At 38.0% G+C, this 20,000-nt stretch overlaps 1 long non-coding RNA gene across 1 annotated transcript in view; it reads right to left on the bottom strand.

Moving 5' to 3' along the window:
* Positions 1–20,000, bottom strand: part of LOC103097642 (uncharacterized) — an 87,160-nt gene that overhangs the window by 59,009 nt on the left and 8,151 nt on the right. The window contains exon 2 of the long non-coding RNA XR_008915933.1: positions 14,524–14,643. This is a non-coding gene — a long non-coding RNA (uncharacterized LOC103097642). The remainder of the gene's footprint in view (positions 1–14,523; positions 14,644–20,000) is intronic.

Below are 20,000 nucleotides of genomic sequence, written 5' to 3'. Positions count from 1 at the left end.
CAGTTTATCCTTTGCTTATGAATGGTGTTTTTTTTCTCCTGGATCCCTGAAAGTTGTTCAGGGACATTACACCGCCCCTAATGGAGAAGTCCATTACGTTCGATTATACCACAGTGTATTAGTCTCTGTGTACAATATTCTCCTGGTTCTGCTCCTCTCACTCTGCATCACTTCCTGGAGGTTGTTCCAGTCTCCATGGAACTCCTCCACTTTATTATTCCTTTTAGCACAATAGTATTCCATCACTAACAGATACCACAGTTTGTTCAGCCATTCCCCAATTGATGGGCATCCCCTCGTTTTCCAGTTTTGGGCCACCACAAAGAGCGCAGCTATGAATATTTTTGTACAAGTCTTTGTGTCCATTATCTCTTTGGGGTACAGACCCAGCAGTGCTATGGCTGGGTCAAAGGGTAGATATTCTTTTGTCGCCCTTTGGGCATAGTTCCAAATTGCCCTCCAGAATGGTTGGATCAGTTCACAGCTCCACCAGCAATGAATTAATGTCCCTACTTTGCCACATCCCCTCCAGCATTCATTACTTTCCTTTGCTGTTATGTTAGCCAATCTGCTAGGTGTGAGGTGATACCTCAGAGTTGTTTTGATTTGCATCTCTCTGATTATAAGAGATGTAGAACACTTCTTCATGTGCTTGTTAATAGTTTTGATTTCTTTATCTGAGAACTGCCTATCCATTTCCCTTGCCCATTTATCAATTGGAGAATGGCTTGATTTTTTGTACAATTGATTTAGCTCATTATAAATATGAGTAATTAAACCTTTGTCAGAGGTTTCTATGAAGATTTTTTCCCAATTTGTTGTTTCCCTTCTGATTTTAGTTATATTGGTTTTGTTTGTACAAAAGCTTTTTAGTTTGATGTAGTCAAAATTATTTATTTTACATTTTGTGATTCTTTCTATATCTTGCTTGGTTTTAAAGCCTTTCCCCTCCCAAAGGTCTGACATGTATACTATTCTGTGTTTACCCAATTTACTTATGGTTTCCTTCTTTATGTTTAAGTCACTCACCCATTTTGAATTTATCTTGGTGTAGGGTGTGAGGTGTTGATCTATTCCTAGTCTCTCCCACACTGTCTTCCAATTTTCCCAGCAGTTTTTATCGAATAGTGGATTTTTGTCCCAAAAGCTGGGATCTTTGGGTTTATCGTATACTGTCTTGCTGAGGTCGTTTTCCCCCAGTCTATTCCACTGATCTTCCTTTCTGTTTCTTAGCCAGTACCAAATTGTTTTGATGACTGCTGCTTTGTAATATAGTTTGAGGTCTGGGACTGCAAGGCCCCCATCATATGTGTTTTTTTTCATTATTTCCCTGGATATCCTTGATCTTTTGTTCTTCCAAATGAACTTTGTTATGGTTTTTTCTATATCAGTGAAGAAGTATTTTGGTAGTTCAATGGGTATGGCACTAAATAGATAAATAAGTTTGGGTAGGATGGTCATTTTTATTATATTGGCTCGTCCTATCCATGAGCAGTTAATGTTTTTCCATTTGTTCAAGTCTAGTTTTAGTTGTGTGGCGAGTGTTTTGTAGTTGTGTTCATATAGTTCCTGTGTTTGTCTTGGGAGATAGATTCCTAGGTATTTTATTTTGTCTAAGGTGATTTTGAATGGGATTTCTCTTTCTAGTTCTTGCTGCTGAGCTGTGTTGGAGATATATAGAAAAGCTGATGATTTATGTGGGTTTATTTTGTATCCTGCAACTTTGCTAAAGTTGTTGATTATTTCAATTAGCTTTTTGGTTGAATCTCTAGGATTCTTTAAGTAGACCATCATGTCATCCGCAAAGAGTGATAACTTGGTCTCCTCCTTGCCTATTCTGATGCCTTCAATTTCTTTATCTTCTCTAATTGCTACTGCTAGTGTTTCTAGTACAATGTCAAATAGTAGAGGTGATAATGGGCATCCTTGTTTCACTCCTGATCTTATTGGGAATGCATCTAGTTTATCCCCATTGCAGATGATATTAGCTGTTGGTTTTAGATATATACTGTTTATTATTTTTAGGAATGACCCTTCTATTCCTATGCTTTCTAGTGTTTTTAATAGGAATGGGTGTTGTATTTTATCAAAGGCTTTTTCTGCATCTATTGAGATAATCATGTGGTTCTTGCTAGTTTGCTTGTTGATGTGGTCAATTATGTGGATGGTTTTCCTAATGTTGAACCAGCCCTGCATCCCTGGTATGAATCCTACTTGATCATGGTGAATGATCCTTCTGATCACTTGCTGGAGTCTTTTTGCTAGTATCCTATTTAAAATTTTTGCATCTATATTCATTAGGGAGATTGGTCTATAGTTTTCTTTCTCTGTTTTTGACCTGCCTGGTTTTGGAATCAGTACCATGTTTGTGTCGTAAAAGGAGTTTGGTAGAACTCCCTCTTTGCTTATTATGTCAAATAGTTTGTATAGTATTGGGGTTAACTGTTCTCTGAATGTTTGATAGAATTCACAGGTGAATCCATCAGGCCCTGGGGATTTTTTCTTAGGAAGTTCTTTGATGGCTTGATGGATTTCAATTTCTGATATGGGATTATTTAAGAATTCTATTTCCTCTTCTGTTAGTCTAGGCAGTTTGTATTTTTGTATATATTCATCCATTTCTCCTAAATTGGTGTATTTATTGCCATATAATTGGGCAAAGTAATTTCTAATGATTGCCTTAATTTCCTCCTCATTGGAGGTGCTGTCCCCCTTTTCATCTTTAATGCTGTGAATTTGCTTTTCTTCCTTCCTTTTTTTAATTAGATTGACCAGTACTTTGTCTATTTTGTTTGTTTTTTCAAAGTACCTGCTTCTTGTCTTATTTATTAAATCAATAGTTCTATCACTTTCGATTTTATTAATTTCTCCCTTAATTTTTAGGATTTCAAATTTGGTTTTCTGCTGGGGGTTTTTAATTTGATCGCTTTCGAGTTTTTTCAATTGCATTTCCAATTGATTGATCTCTGCTCTCCCTTGTTTGTTAATATGAGCTTTCAGGGATATGAATTTGCCTCTGATTACCGCTTTGGCTGCATCCCAAAAGGTTTGAAAGGATGTTTCGCCATTGTCATTTTCCTTGATGAAATTATTAATTGTTTCTATGATTAGTAGCTAGAAGGACCAACCCACCAAATCTGTGACTCCCCAAATGCTCCCTGCCCAACTACCTTGGCCATCTGCTTCTATTCGAATGTAAGCTCCTTGAGAGCAGGTTATCGGAGCACTTCTGTATTTCTCTCTCCAGTGAGAAGTACAGTTTCTGGCACAAAGGAATCATTTAATAATGCTTTTACATCTGTTCATTTATTCATTAATTCTTTCAGTCATACCTCTTCCTAGAGACGATCCTGTTACTTCTGTATTCAAAGGCTGTACTAACTCCTACTCCTACAAAAAGGTTGTTTGAAGAACTGCAATTCAGAAGGAGATGAAGATGATGGGAAAAACCAAGGACAGATACATATAAGGCTTTTTCTTCTTTTTTTAAGTTTTTTTTAATGTAGCACAAAAGAAAAGGTAGATCCTGTACTTGGAGTAGATGGAAAGATGATAATGGAAAGATGAGTGAAGGCAGAGATGTTTTATTTTGATTTTGCTTCCTTTTTCTCTTCTGTAAAAGTTAAAATTAAATGTGCAATAATAAAAATACTATATTTTAGGAGATTTATTAATGATCACTAGAAATAAGGGAATAAAAGGGATACAAATGTTTAAAAAACCACGTGCCCATGACTAATCAGCCATTTCAAAACCCCTGTGCTTACCATCCTTGCCTTCAAGCCCCAGAGAGGGAGTATGACTGCGCACTGAATATTTATTCCCTGTCTACAGGAAGTATGTAATGACAGGAAGTCAGTGGGCTCCCAGGAAATGTAGTTCTTTTTTAGGGTAACAGATTTTCAATTATATACTTCTTAGGAAAGGAATCTTCAGAGTGGACAGGACAGAGAGGAACAAAAGTGGTTAAGAGGGATTGGTACCCAGGATAAATATGGAAATAGAACAAGAAGCCATATTTTCCCTGATACACTTTCCCTGATACTACAGGCTTCAAATTTCAGGGCAGTGAGTTTGGTGTTAATTTCCAGGAAAATGATAGAATGGATTATTAAAAAGATGGTCTAGTAAAAAAGTGGGAAAGGAAATGATGATAGATGATTCCAAAGAGCTGCCATGATTTCACAAATTATAACAGGGGTATGAAACTGGACAAATGAGGGGATGCCATAGTCAGTTTGCCTAGATTTTCAAAAAGCATTACCTAAAGATTTACGTAATATGGTACTGAAAAATATGGAGAAATGTGAACTAGACAACAGTACACTTATGTGGATTGAGGATAACATTAATGTCCACACTCAAAAAAGCATCATTATATGAACTAATTGTGGTTTAAATTTTATTTTATTTTTCCAATTGCATGTAAAAACATTTTTAACATTTCTTTAAAAAAATTTAAGTTCCAACTTTTCTTTCTTATTATTCTCCTGCCCCGTCAATGAGCAATTTGATATTGGTTATGCATGTGCCACCATGTAAACATTTTACATATTAGTCATATTGTGAAAGAAAGCACAGATCAATTCCTCCCCCAAGTAGAATAAAAGTATGCTTCCATCTGAATTCAGACTCCATCAATTCTCTGGGGGTAAATAGCATTTCTCACTAAAAGTTCTTTGGAAAATAATCTTATATTATTTTGGAATACATGTGATGTTCAGGGTGTGAAGGTTACTGAGTGTTTTGGGGGGCTGGTTTCCATCTGTGATGTCCACTTGCCACCCCACACTCATTTGTGGTTCCAAGAAACTGTAGCATGCACAGTGACTATACTGTAGTAAAATCATCTCAGCTGACTGGTTAAGCCAGGTTGAGACATTTTAACATGTTTTTTTAATCTTTTTAATTCTTTTTATTTCATTTCCTTCTTTCCTGATGTCTTGTGGAATCATTAGGTTCTACTCTCCCAATTCTAGTTTTTCAGGAATTATTTACTTCAGTACTCTTTTGTACTTCCTTTTATATTTGTTCAATTCTACTTGTATCTCTTTTTTACTTGGCCAAATTCTTTTTAAGAAATTCTTTTCACTGGGTTTTTGTGCCTCTTTAATCATTTGACCTATTCTGTTTTTTAAGATATTAATTTATTCAGTGTTTTTGGTATCTCCTTTACTAAGCCACTGATGCTTTTCTGTGGTTTCTTGAATCATTTTCAATTCTTTCCCTAATTTTTCCTCTACTTCTCTCATTTGGTTTTTAAATTTTCCTTTGAGCTCTTCTAGGAATGCTTTTTGATCCTGAAACCAGTTCATATTTTCCTTCGAGGCTTTGCATGTTAATGTTTTGACTTTGTTGATTTCTTCTGAACTGATGTTTTGACTTCCTGGTCACCATAATAACTTTCTAAGGTCAGGTTCTTTTGTTGGTTGTTTGTTCAATTTCCAGCCCATTTCTTGACTTCAATTTTATTTTACAATTGAGTTTTACTCCTGCTATGAAGGAGTCACTGTTCCATGCTTCAGGTTTTTTCTGTTGCTCTTTTCAGAACTAGTTCTGAGGGTTTGTAAGTTTTCAGTTCTTTTAAGATGATATGATCTAAGGAGAGGAAAGGTCACTATCTTTGCCTGTATTCTGTTCTTTGAGTGGTTTCAAGCACTTTTTTAGAACCTAGAACTGTAACCATGATCTGCCCTCATGCTCTAGTGTACTAGTATTTCTCTTTGCCCTGGGACTGTGAAATGAAACTGCATATGGGCAATTCAACAAAGTCCGACAACCTGCCAGCAAAGAGTCCCCTATAATCTCCTTTTGATTAGTTGTCTGACCCATTTTAATGTCAGTGGGTTGAGAGCTCTAGAAGTCACCATTGCCATTTCAGTCTTGCTTAAGACCTGTTAGTGGCTTCTTGAGACATAGTCTGTGCTGGAGAGCACTCTATTCTCACCTCATTGAGATAGACCTTTTTTGCTAACCTTCTAAATTGTCTTTGGATGGAAAATTATTTCACTCTTTTATTGGATCTGGAGCACTAGATTTTGTTTTAAAGTATTATTTTAAAGTTGCTTGGGGGAAAACTTTGGAGAGCACAGGAAAGTCTCTGCCTTATTCCATCATCTTGTCTCTCCACCCCAGATTAAAATTTTAAATAGGGATTATTGGTTTAGCCATATTGGGAAGAGATCTCCAGTGGAACATGTCAGGAATCTATATTTGACCTAATGCAATATAATAGTTTTATTAATGACTCTGACATATATGTATATATACATATATATATATGAATTGTATGTTTGTTAGGTTAATTAATGATAAACAGCAAGGAGAGAGAATTCTGATATGCATCCTGTGATCTTGACAAGACAGAACTGTAGTCTAAATTTAAGAAATAGAAATAGATTAATATAAAAACAACTCATGTTAAAAATAACTTAAGAAAATACATAATAGACAATCCACAGATAACTAACAGTTCATCTGAAGAAAGATCGAGGGATTTTAATGGACTGATATTTAAATAAATCATCTGTGTGATATGGTCACCAAGCAATCTAATGCTACATTGGACTACACTGAGAAGCAGGATTCCAAGAATATAGTGGCAATAACTCTTCTGCATTCTGTACTATTCAGGCTACATTTCATATATTACATCCAGTTCTTGGTACCACACTTTAGGAAGACCATTGATAAACTGAAGATTGCCCAAGGAATAGCAAAGAGGATATAGAAGATTTTTGAGTTTCCAGATCTAAAGATCAGTGGAGGACCATGAGAAAGTTTGGTTTGGAAAGGAGAACACTCATGGAAGAAACTTTGTTCAAGGATTTGACGGGTTTCTAGGTGGAACAAAGATTAGAATTATTGTCACTCATGCCAGAGGGCAGCAATGGGTGATAGGAATGTTGAAGTAATTTTAGGCTTTATTTGAAGAGAAAAAATTGCTCTGCATAAGAGAAATTCCAAAGTAAAATGGCCCGACTGCCTTAGAAAGTAGTGAGGTTTCTAAGACAGCCAAATGTCTGTTACCTCTTGTTAGGTATTCTTTTGGAGCACATGGGTTGGACTACATGACCTCAGTGATCTCTTTTAAGCTTTGGTTCTACTATTAATCAATTGTACAATCCGCCAGCATTTATAAAGCATATACACATCCAGTATTTCCTAATCAATGGAGACAGAAAGAAGACAGTGAAATAATCCTCACCCATAAGAAGCTCACATTCAATTAGAGGAACTATTCTATGCATTATAATACATATGCCATTGATAAATGTAATGGAAGGCTAAGAACAGCATCCTGAGGTTTAGAATTCAAAGGCATAAGCATTCCTTTCTTCATCTTGAAAGCCATTTGAGACTACCTTGATACTTTAATCAAAAGAAAGAAATGAGTTACCCTCTTAAATTCTTAAAAGGTCCACATAATTATTAAAGAACATATCAAGAGGAAGAAGGAAATCTTAAGAGATGAACCATACAGATTGATGATACAGGAGCAACAAAGAAAAAGAGAAAACGTAGAGGTGAACTATGGTAGAGAAGGAAGAGCAAAAGGAGGTTCAGATGCTTAACATGCATTTCAGATAAGGATGCTGTGGATGAAATTCCAACTAAGGACCAATTAGACACACTTCTTCAAGGATTGAGGTAAATTCCAGGAAAAAAAATTCTGGTTTTTCCCCAATTAACCATCTGGTATTAACAGATACTATAACATCTTCTGCTCATGTATTTATCCAAAAAAGGTTTAATCTAAGATTTTACCTCCACTATAAAAGAGGTTAGATGAAGATAAACATATAATCAAATTATCATAGAAAAACAAAACTTTGCCTAAATGTTAGGAGTTTCCTTAGCTTGGGGTTCTGAGCTGCTTTACTTATACTGATTTTTTTCCTTCAATGGAACCTCTATAGCCTAGGAGAAGAGAGAACCCATGGACCCTTAAAGGGCCATTATATTGCTTAATAGACTCAACCAAAAATTAAAATAAAAAACCAAACAAGTTATTAACGGTGGCAGGGTATCTCCAGAGATAAAGAAGATAGGGAAGATACTAACTGAATTCTCCACAGGAACACTGTAAATTCTGTGTTTTACACACACACACACACACACACACACACACACTAATGGATACTTTTATGGGAAGAGATTCCAAAAGGTACAGTTTATAGGTTTCTTTTTATAGTTATAGCTTGTGAGTTCTATGAAGACAAAAAACTAATTGGATCAAAATATTTCATTGTCTCTAGGAAATATTCTAGTACTCAACACGCAGGAGCCCCTTGATAATTGTTTGTTGGATTTGGGGTGTCAAATACTGATGGGGTCATGGAAGGGACTGTTGAACACAGGAAATTACCCCATATTGTCCCCCTGGTGGAAAAGCCCACTTCGTGGCACAAATGGTGAATTCCTTAGATCAGAGACAAGGGGAAAAGAACAGCTCTTCATTTATGCAGAGTTTATATAACTTTCTGTGTCAAATTTGTTTCCCACAAAAAGTGTTTTTACTCATCTGGGAGCTGATTTGATGTGTTAGCGCCTACAGACCTCACCTAAATCAGGCGCCACCTCCTAACTCCCAAAGGATCCGTCTCCACAGATATGTTACCATTTCGTAAATGTCAGACTGCGAGTCTCATAATATTAGGCAATGGCTGGCACTCAGAGCCCCAGCAGGATGTCAGCAGTAGCAATGGATCTGATTGGGAGGTGGAGGAGGCTGAGGAAGCCTCTCCATTTGCACCTTGGGATTCACAGGCTGCTCATCCCAGTGCCAGGACTTTGTCCACATGGCTGCCCCTGCACTGGGTTTCTGTTCTACCAGTAACCCAGTTATTTCCACCCCAGGACCTATTGGGCTTGGACTAGTGACTCTCAAATCTTTAGTTTCTTTCCTTAGCTCTGATGACTGCTGCCCTAAGAGAGCCATTCAGAAGTTGCTGGGGTAGGGTTGAAGGAAGGTAGCAGTGGGCAGGCATCCGACCCAGGACTGTTTTCTTGTCAGGGAAAATATAAAAAGGCAAGAATTGCTGTGACAGCACCTAATCTTTCCTTGGAAACCTTCAATGATGGGCCCTTTGTTTGTATACCCTCTTCTTAACAGAGTTCTTTGCACAAAGCCAGGGTTAAATAAATGGCTTCTCTGCATTTCTTCATTCTTTAACTCAGAAAAAGCCAGTGTGTTGCATTCTTCTTTGGGCCAGCTCTGTTTTGGATTGTGTTCACTTAAGTCCTCAGGAGCCATGTACAAATTTGGGATCCGCTTTTTCCTCATCTGGCCTAAAAGGCATATTCCTTTACCCCAACTGCCTGATCCCTTCTCTGTGCTCTCTTTAACCCCTATTCCTCCTACCCTTGGTAGTCAACATTTTGTCCCAGTCTTCTTAATTCATCAGCCTTCCCAAGTCCTGGCTTGCCACCTTCTACCATATTCTTCAATTCTTCATTGTATCTCCATCATAGCACTCTAGCTATTCCATTCAGTCTCTGGGCTGCTGTTTGGAGGGCCTTCAGCACTTCCATTGCAACATATATCCCTAATGTCCAACTCTAGAACATGGAAAAATAATTAAACCAATTATTAATCAATCAACAAGGATTTGTCAAGGACCCCATCTCTGCCAGGCACTGTGCTAAGTGCTGGGGCTACAAAAAGAGGTAAAAGACAGACCCTTCCCTCAAGGACCTTATAATCTAATGAGGGTGATGACAAACAAACAACAGATGACATTACACCCCATGGTTGTGGAAAAGGAAGATCCAATTGATTACTCTACAATTCTAAGACATGCCAAATCCAACAAACATTTATTATTATGAAGCAAAGCAGTCCCCACCCTCAGGAGACTTACAATCTAAGAGGAAATAGAAAGAATTCTTGAGTTCATTCTTAAAAGAAACATCAAAATAAAAACTCTTCCTTCCTTTGACTATTTCAGATGGAAGTTAAGTGCAAGTATTGCTGACTTCTTCCTCCTTGTTTCTAAAGTCTACTTTTACTTATGTACCACAATTATGTGAGATAACATCTTCCACCTTTTCTCTCCCCCTCCACCCCTCCCAGTGTATTCCTTTTCCTCTCTCTTTTTTAAAATTATCACAACACAAAAAATATTCACTCTCAAGTTTTCTATCTTATTGGACTCCCTCAATAGCTCCCTGCATTAGGCTACTAAATATATATATATATATATATATATATATATAGTGTGTGTGTATGTGTGTGCCTTCTCCTCCTTCTAGAAGGTAAATACTTTATCTTTATTGATTCCTTTATGATTTTTTACCCACATTTACCTTTTTTCTGACTTTCTTCATTCCTGTGTTTGCATTTTAAAGTTTCTCCTCCTCAACTCTGGTCTTTTCACAGAAATACTTAAAAATTCTACATACTCTTAAAGGATCATTTCTTCTCCCTATATGGAGATACAGTACTCCATTCTGTTGAGCAAGTTATTCTTAGTTGAAAACATTTTTTTTTTAAATTTGGAATGTAATATCTTAAGCTCTCTGATTCTTTTTAGTGATGGACTTATGTGATCCTGACTGTGGATCTTTGCTTATTTGACTTCTTTCTGGCTGATTGCAGTATTTTTCCTTTGACCCAGTCCTAGATCTTGGCTTAATGTTCCAGGGAGTTTTTATTTTGAAGTTTCTTTTAAGAAGTGACTGAGGAATTCTTTCTATTTCTATTTCTACTTTGCCCTCTGGTTCTGAGAAATTAGGGCAGTTTTCTTTTATGATTTTTGAAATAATAGTTCTAAGCTTTTTTTGGTCATAGTTTCCAGGTAGTCCAATAATTCTTAGATATCTCTTTGAGCTGTTTTTCTGGTCCTTAATCAACCTTTGCTACCAGATAACATACTTCTGATTTAATCATTTGGCTTTGTTTTAGTACTTCTTCTTATCTTATGGAATCATTTATTTCTCATTCTTCCAGCCTTGCTTTATGAATTTGAGCTTTGTTCTGTACATTTCTTAAGTAGTATCTGGGCTTTGCATGATTCTGTTTGTATTCCTTTGGGTTTATCTCCTTTCTCCAGGACTGAGTGTTATGTTCTTGAAGGATTTCTAAGGTAGCTCAGACTGACTTTCTAAATGTTTTCAATGTACCCCCAAACTCTCTGATTCAGGACAAAGTTTTATGGTTGACCTTATCTGAACTCTGTAGGAAAATTACCTGATTTGGGGTCTCAGCAGTACTACTATGGCCTTGCCCCTGGCTGGAATTCCAGGTAACTATTGCTAGCTCCAGCTAGCTTTGTAGTTTCAGAAGATAGAACTGTAGGCTTTGCTCCATCTGAGCATCCTCCCCAGATTATTCCAGTGCAGAATTAAGGCTGGGCTGAGGGCTGGATCTGATCAGGGGGCACTGCTCTAAATAATTTTTCTTCTTGATTCTTGACAATCTGCAGCCTCAGGAAACATGGAACCTGAAAACTAGACCTGGGTTCTTAAAGAGTTGCCGATGGGTTATCTGTCCTTGTTGCCTGCATAGCATTGGACCCTTCCATCACAGGTTTGGGACTTCTTCATTCCCCAGTACACAGTTCTAGACCTTAATTTAATCTTCATGCTGGAAGGCTCCATCTGGAGATTTCCTGACTAAATCCATCTCCAGTATTTCTGTTTGTTTCTTAATTCCAGCTTGGACTGTAAAGGTGACTCGATATTTTTTCTTGCTTGATCATGCCTCAGTCTGGTGTGTCTTCTACATCTTTGTGGAAGGAGGATTGTTTCTTCCTACTCTACCATTTTCATTTGGTGAGCTCTTAGTAAATGACTTAAAGGTAATTATTTCTTTCATTTATGTATTCATTCTTTACTCCCCCTCAATCTCACACAAGGATGGTCACTTGCAGTTTCCTTAATTTGGAGATTTGTCTATTTGACCTTAACTTCCCATTATCCTAGTTTTCCCTGAGCTTCACTTCTTCTAAACTCCTTCTTTGTCATCACCACGACCTCTAGGCATTCTCTCTCTCATGATTTTCTTGGCCATCTCTTCTGTTCTAGCCTCATCCCCCTCTCTAAAGTTTTGACTCAATGGTTAACTAGTTTGACTTTACACTGTGGCTGCCTTTGAAGTGTCCTGCCTTCTTGTCCCGAGGTGGCTCATTTCTTTCCAAATCTCGATCCTGCTTATACTCATGTAAACACGTCTGTTTTCTCTCTGGCTATTCATGACCTACTGAATAGGGCAGGAGAAAGTCACTTAGCAACGCTATTCATTTTCTCTACAAATTCACATTATCTAGTTTCAATTTAGTCCTTGCTCCTGCTACATTAGCATCTTTTGGCTTATCCCTAATTAACTCTTTATAATTGACCCTACAGAATCCTTTTCAAACCTTCTCTTCTCTACTCAGGATACATAGGGGTTAGGTGATACCAGAGTGGATGAATCTTGACCTGGAATCAACCCTAATCAATCATTTGAACTGGAGCTCAAATTTGGACTCAGATATTTTACTAGCTATGTGACCTAGGCAAAGTATTTAACCTTTGCCGTCCTCAGTTTCCTCAACTGTAAAATAAAGCTAATAACAGTATTTACACCCTGAGGTTGTTAGGAGGATCAAATTTATGTCAATTCAGTCAAGATTTATTAAGTGCCACAATATGCCAGGTACTGTTATGAAGTGTTGGGGACACAAATAAAAAAATTCCAGGTCCTTCCCTCAAAGAGTTTACCATCTAATGGAGAGAGGCAACACACCAAAGGAAGTCCGAATATGGAGGGAAAGGGAAAGAAACAGAAGTCACCAAAGCAGGGGTATCTTGTTTTGTGAAGTTCAAATCATGAAGAGCTGCAGATGGAGAGTGGAGAGATACTATTTGTAAAGCACTTAGCACAGTGTCTGGCCCATAGCAGGTGCTTGGTCCTTGGGATCTAAGTAAGAGATTAGATTTCAATTTACCTTGTGCAGAACAAGGCTACCAAATCGAGCCTTTCCTAATGGAACTTTAAATCACATTCCCCACCATCCCATCTGCCCTCTCTAGCCCTCATTCTTTTTCTTTCTCTTATTAGGATAATAATAATGTGTAAGACCAGGAGCGTGCTTACACTTGTATCCTTAGGGCATAGCACCATGCCTAAAATATTATAAACTCTAAATAAATGCTTTTTGACATTCATTTGTTCATCTATGTGTACTCTTTGCACCTACCTTTATACTTTTTACTAATTTCTCTAATTCTAGCAATACGACTTCCATCCCTATCATTAGATTGAGTATCCCCTCTCTATGGAAGACAGGGAAAAATGAAGAAGTATCTCTGATGTGTCATGTTCTGTGCTAAGTGTTTGTACGAATATTATCTAATTTATTAAGTGATATGGATGAATTTTGATCATGGAAATGGATAATGTCAACAGAAAGTGTGAAGTCTTCTATGGGTGTAACTGAGGTGGAATAGCAGAATAAATCATGGGAGTTGAGTAGATTGGGGGTATGAGAGGTTATTGTGGTGGAACATCAACACACATGTTTAAGAGCAAGATTTTAGATGGAGAGGAAGAATGTGAACCAGTAATCAAATAATTAGGGAAAGAGGGAGAATGCTCCAGAACCTGATAAATAAATGCTGTCAGACTCTGGATTAGGTGGTTTACATGAATAAAACAAACCTCAAATGAGGAGAGGCTAAACAATGGTAATACCAGCAGTAGAGTATGGAAGTAGCATATGGCAATGGGGAGATGAGAGTTTCTGACTTTCTTTTGGGGGGCCAGTCTTTCCACAATTCAGAGAGCAAGTACTTTAAGTACAGGAAAATATAGCTAGGACTATGAAGTACCTTGGATAGTGGTATTGTACGATATTTGTAAAAATTAGAAAAGGTCAAAAATGAAGGAAACTTTGCTAAGTATAGGAGTTCCAGAAGGCACAGTAAAAGGTAAGCAAAGCTAAAGTGAGGCATGAGAGGTATATAATCAGTGTTTATTCTCTGGGCTTTTAGAGGTTAGCTTTAAACAACTCTCTTATGGGAAGGGTCACAAGGCTGTTGAATGGAGTCATAGGATGGTTGACTGAGGAATTGGGAATGTTCAGTTGTAGGGATAGTAGTCCTAATTTGCTTACAGTTCTCAGAGCTTTCGTATTAATAAGGGGAGGTGATATATGTGGTGTTATGAACAAGTAGTTCGAGACATCTAGTTGTAGTGGGCTTTTTTCAAAGTATCAGTTCCTATTCTTATTTGTTAACTCACTAGTTCTTTTACTTTCAATTTTATTAATTTCTCCTTTGATTTTTAGGATTTCCAATTGAGTTTTTATTTGGAGATTTTAAGTTTGTTAATTTGTTCTCCTTCTAGTTTTTTTTAGGTTGCATGCCCAATTCTTTGACCTCTCCCCTCTCTGATTTGTTGATATATGCACTCAGAGATATAAATTTTCCTCTGAGTACTGCTTTGGTTGCATCCTATAGTTTTGGTATGCTGTTTCCTCATTGTCATTCTCTTCAATGAGATCAGTAATTGTTTATTTAATTTGTTCTTTGACTTACCAGTTTTGAAGAATTAGATTATTAGTTTCCAATTAATTTTAAATTTGTAGTGGGCTCTTTTCAATCAGCATGACCCCAGGGAAGTAACTGGAAAATGGCTGAAAGACTTGGAGTTTGACTCTGAAAGGCAAAAGAGATGCTTAGGTAGTTTCTTGAGGGAATAGCATAGCCAAATGAAAGATTTTTTTAAAAATTGTTTTGATTCAAGATGAGGGAGACCTGGTTAAGTTTTCAGGTGGTCAAGGAGGTCAAATGGATGTGAAGAGACTGAAAAGAGAAAATGAAAGAAAATACTAGAGAAGATGAGCATCCCAAGAAAATGGGATGGGATGGGAGGAAGAACACAAATGGAAAGTCTGACCCTTGCAAGGAGTAAATCCCCTCCCTCCTCTTCATTTGAGTCAACAAAAAAGACGGGACACAGGTATAATGAGGTGGGCATCTGAGAAGTGGAGGAAGAGAGAAGTGAAAGCCCATAATACATAGTTTCAGTTTTCTCATTAAATAGGAGGCTTGGGCTTCTACTGAGAGGGAAGGGGAAGAGAGAAGAAAAGGCTCATAATATTGTATTGGTCACTGTGGAGCTTTCTATGGAGGAATAATCACAAAAGAATAACAGCTTTGCTATATAGCACTGAGATTGCAGGTGAGGTTACATAGCACAAATTTGTTCTGTCCTCAGGCACAATGGTTTGAAACATTTCCCAACACTTTTCAGTGGAAAGAGATCTGGATCTGGGGATCCATGGCCCTGGGTTTGAATTTCCTTTCATTGTTTATTACCTGAGTGACCTTGGACAAGTCACTTAAAGTGTCCAGGCTTGTTTGTTTGTCTCTTAAAATGAAGGAGTAAGATTAGGTAGCCTCTAAGATACTTTCTGACTCAAAATCTAGAGGTCTTTAAGTCAATGAATGGGAAATATAATGCTGGGACAAATTTAATCCATAGCTGGAATTTGGGAAAAACTCACTAGTAATATGGTAAGGGGCAATGGAGTCAAGTATATATGGTTGAATTGATCAATAATAGGAACATGACTATGAAAGAAGGAGATTAAGGACAGGGCAAGGGTAGTGGAAGGGGACAAAAGAGAGAAGGGATCTCAGTGAAGAAACATTGGATCTTGGCTTCTAGGATAGGTATTCAGACTCCAAGATGAGTGCCCTGACAGCTACAGGATACCACCTTTCTTTGGATCTTTGCCAACTCTTCGTACTACTGTTGAATGCAGCCAACATAGGAGGAGTACCAAAGTTACCAAGAGAACTCTAGCCATCATGGATGAGGGTTGAATTCAAATATTTTATTTCTGTAAAGGCTAAGGGAAGCTCTCAGGGTCTGAGAGAAATGGAAATTTTTTTGTATAATTACTTCCCACTGCAGAAGTCTTAGGAAATGAAGCAATGAGTCACACCAGTCTCTTAAAAAAAATCAGATAATTCCTCCTTCTGGGTGTTAGAGTTAATGGATCTGGATGGTCTGCTCTGCTTCATTGACTCTGGAATGGAACATGTAAGCATAAACTGTTATGTAAATGGTAATTATTCATAGATAATAGTGTGTCTGATCTGGAGGGATCCTAGAAGGCTTGAGATGTCAGAGGTAGGAAGGATCTAGTAGATAATCTTAACTTATTTTATAAAGAAGGAAAGTGAGGCCTGGAGATGGAACTGGAAGGTAATGTTAGTACCAGTGGAAGGACCATGAATTCTGTCCTCTGTCCAACACACTATCCATTGCACCGCATCGATACCTGTGAGAAGAGATCAAAATGACTCTTAATGACCACATTCAGTTTTAAAATAACCAGAAATGTCCTTCTGGGAAGGCCATTTCATCTGGGTCATAAAGTGATGTCTTTCCTGAAGAAACAGCAATTGAGAACAGTCCTTCAGTCAAAGCAATTACTTGGGCTGGGATCAGGTCAGAGAGAGCTGCTGTATAGTTCTTGGAGGGTGAAATTTAGAGTCAAAAAGCCTAGATTCAAATCTTCACTTTCCTTTGTACTACCAAGGTAACTCTGGGAAAATCCTGTCCCCTCTCTGGGCCTCATCATCTTTATTTGTAAAATGAAGGAGGTGGACTGACTGACCATCGGGCTCTAAACCTTAGAGAGGATTTAGATCACTCCAGTTGTAAGTATGATACCTTTCTGTCACATCCAGATTTCTAGGACCCCTCAGAGAAGACAATATTGAACACAGTTGGGAAGATCCCATTTTTCTCTAAGCCTTCCCCAGTGACTCAGAATTAATCATGTGGCATCAGAGCAACAGGAAATTAAATTCAAATGGAAAATAAGGTCATATAGCATTCCAGCTCCTACCTCTGGGCTTTTTGCCCATGCCTTGTACACATTTCCTCTTCTCTTCTAACTTTTAGAATCCCTACTTTTTTCAAATTTCAATCCTAATTTCACATGCCAAATAAGGTTTTTTCTAATCTCCTCTCACTCCAGAAGATGCTTTGTTCCTCCTGGAGCAAAAAAGGTTATTTTGTATTCAATTATTATATCTGCTTATGATCATAGATTCTGAGCTGGAAGAGACCTTAGAGGACATCTTGTCCAGCTTTTTAATTTTTTAGATGAAGAATTCTGATCTAGAGAGGAAACTTATCCAAGAGTTCACAAATCATAAATGACATATTTGGGATCTGAACTAAAGTTCTGTGTTTCCAAATCCATTTTTCTTTGCATTATATTTTGTAAATGGATATATTTTCCTCTCCTCCCCACAAAAATTTCAAGACACTTGAGGGCAGGAAGTACTTTCTTTTATTTCCTTCGTTTGACCAGTGCTTAGCCCTGGATAAAAGAGTAAGCAAAAAGGACCTCAGCTTATTTTCTATTGGAGGAAGCAATGTATTATGCATGGGAGGGAAGAAGGGAGGGAGGGAAAAAGGGAGGGAGGGAAAAAGGGAGGGAGGGAAGAAGGAAGGAAGGAAGGAAGGAAGGAAGAAAGAAAGAAAGAAAGAAAGAAAGAAAGAAAGAAAGAAAGAAAGAAAGAAAGAAAGAAAGAAAGAAAGAAAGAAAGAAAGAAAGAAAGAAAGAAAGAAAGAAAGAAAGAAAGAAAGAAAGAAAGAAGAAAGAGAGAAAGAGAGAAAGAGAGAAAGAGAGAAAGAGAGAAAGAGAGAAAGAGAGAAAGAGAGAAAGAGAGAAAGAAAGAAAGAAAGAAAGAAAGAAAGGAAGGAAGGAAGGAAGGAAGGAAGGAAGGAAGGAAGGAAGGAAGAAAGAGAGAAAGAGAGGAAAGAGAGAAAGAGAGAAAGAGAAGAGAGAAAGAGAGAAGAGAGAAAGAGAGAAAGAGAGAAAGAGAGAAAGAAAGAAAGAAAGAAAGAAAGAAAGAAAGAAAGAAAGAAAGAAGAAAGAAAGAAAGAAAGAAAGAAAGAAAGAAAGAAAGAAAGAAAGAAAGAAAGAAAGAAAGAAAGAAGAAAGGAAGGAAGGAAGGAAGGAAGGAAGGAAGGAAGGAAGGAAGGAACTAGGAATTGTAAGAGGTATACATAGGTGAAGACAGGTATTGGTGGCATCCAGTACAAGGGCCAGAGATGGGAGGTGGATCACTGAGAGAGAACAAACAAATAGACAATATAATTTAACTATAGAATTGGTGAAAGGAGAAACATGTAAAAAGACTGGAAAGGCAGGAAAGAACTAGGTGGTAAATGGCTTGAAGTGCTGAACAGGGAAGTTTCTATTATATCCCAGGTCACTAGTAGCCAATAGAATTGGTTGAATCAGTGGAGGTCATATGGTCATACTTGTGCTTTAGGAAAATTGGTTTGGCTGCTGTGTAGAAGATGGACCCCAGTGGGGCTCTCCCCACCGTAGTTCAAGGAAGAGAGGTGAATTGGAAGGTTATTATAGTCCAGGTAAAAAGTGATGGGAAACCGAGCTAGGGAGGGGACTTTATGAGAGAGGAAAAGGGGATATTCAGAAGAGATATGGAGGACAATGACAAATGACAAAATGGGGGAACTGGTTAGATTGTAGAAGGAGAAAGATGGAGGTTTGCCTAAGCAGCAAACCAGGCAATTGATGGTACTCTGGACAAATATAGGAAAAATGGCAAGATGGATGGTTTTTGGAGGAAAGCTAATGAAATCAAAATTAAGCAGGATGCATGCTGCCACCCCCTTCCAAGACCACAACCACTGAAGCATCTCGGGGAGCATCGCTTTTGAGCCCTCAAAGTTATGCAGGTTCTGAGTCAGTTCATCCATTGGCTAAGTTAGTAGAACAGGAAAAAGTGCATTTGCAGGTTTATGCTCTCCTAGCTCCCTGGGTTGCCATAACAGTATGCTGCAGCAATCTAGGGAAGTAAAGGGGTATCAGAAACATGGTGAATGACCAAACCCAGGAGCCTCAGGGACTCAGAAGTGTGTTGGCTCAGCATCGGACCTGTGAAGCACTCGAGTGTTGCAAATGCACTTTCTCCGGATGGGAAATACAGCTGGGAGGAAATGTGCAGCAGCAGTTGCCTGGCAGAGGAGAGCCTGCCTCTTTTTTCTTGGGCACAGGTAGAAGCTTCCAGACTCTGTTAATTCCCATCTCTCATTCTTAACAGTCCATCCCTTACGGAAGACAGTTCCTTCCACCTGGCATATTACAAAGGCTCCCACTTCCCTGGGCTAGCACCATTCTTTCCAAGCACTCAGCACACCCTAATTCCCAGGGAGGTCATTCCCCAGGATAATATGCTATTCCTCCTCCTTCCTCATCCCAGAAGTACTCTTTTCTGCACACTCTCTGGCTTTCTATTAATGTGCAGGTTGCATGCCACCAGGAGAATGTAAACTCCTTGATATTTCATTTTTTTCTTTGCGTTCCTAGCATGTGACATGGTTCCTGGAACTCAGAAGTCATTCTACCCATGTTTCTTGAAATATCGTTAAATTAAGGCAAGCAGCATTCACTGCTCCTTAGTGCAAAGCCTCTTTCTTAATAGAAGGTGACTCTTTGGGATCATGGAAATAGCTGGTGTCCCCTGAGTATTTGAAAACTCCATTTGTTTCCTTTTGTAAATCTAATTTTTACTTTTAAAAATGAGCTGAAGTATTTCCCCCCTTCCTTCCCTATACCAAATTGATTTGAAGAAAATAAAAATGAAAACAAACCCTTGTAACAAGTATGTATTATCCAGCAAAACCATTTCCTTCATTTGGTAATGCATCCCCACGTCCCCAAATATTTGCCTCTTTCTGCACCTTGAGTCCTTCACCTCTTTGACACAAGCTAGAGAACCTGGGGTCCTTACCCTGAGAAATGGCTATTGAGATTGTTAGGTCATTTTTTCAAGCAAATCAGACACTTGGAGATCTTGGAAATGGAACCTTCCTTGAATAAATTTTATTGTAAAACTCATTGAAAAAAAGAAAAAGAATTCTACTTTAAGGTTATCCTCTGAATATTGGGGAATAAAGAAGAAAGGGAAACAAAGGAGGGGAAAAAGGAGACCCCTGGCCAAGGTGCTAATTTAAG

Source organism: Monodelphis domestica, chromosome 1 (assembly GCF_027887165.1).
Source record: "Monodelphis domestica isolate mMonDom1 chromosome 1, mMonDom1.pri, whole genome shotgun sequence".
Lineage (NCBI taxonomy): Eukaryota > Metazoa > Chordata > Mammalia > Didelphimorphia > Didelphidae > Monodelphis > Monodelphis domestica.
The sequence above is the reverse complement of the archived record's forward strand: the minus strand, read 5'-3'. Positions and strand labels throughout refer to the sequence as shown.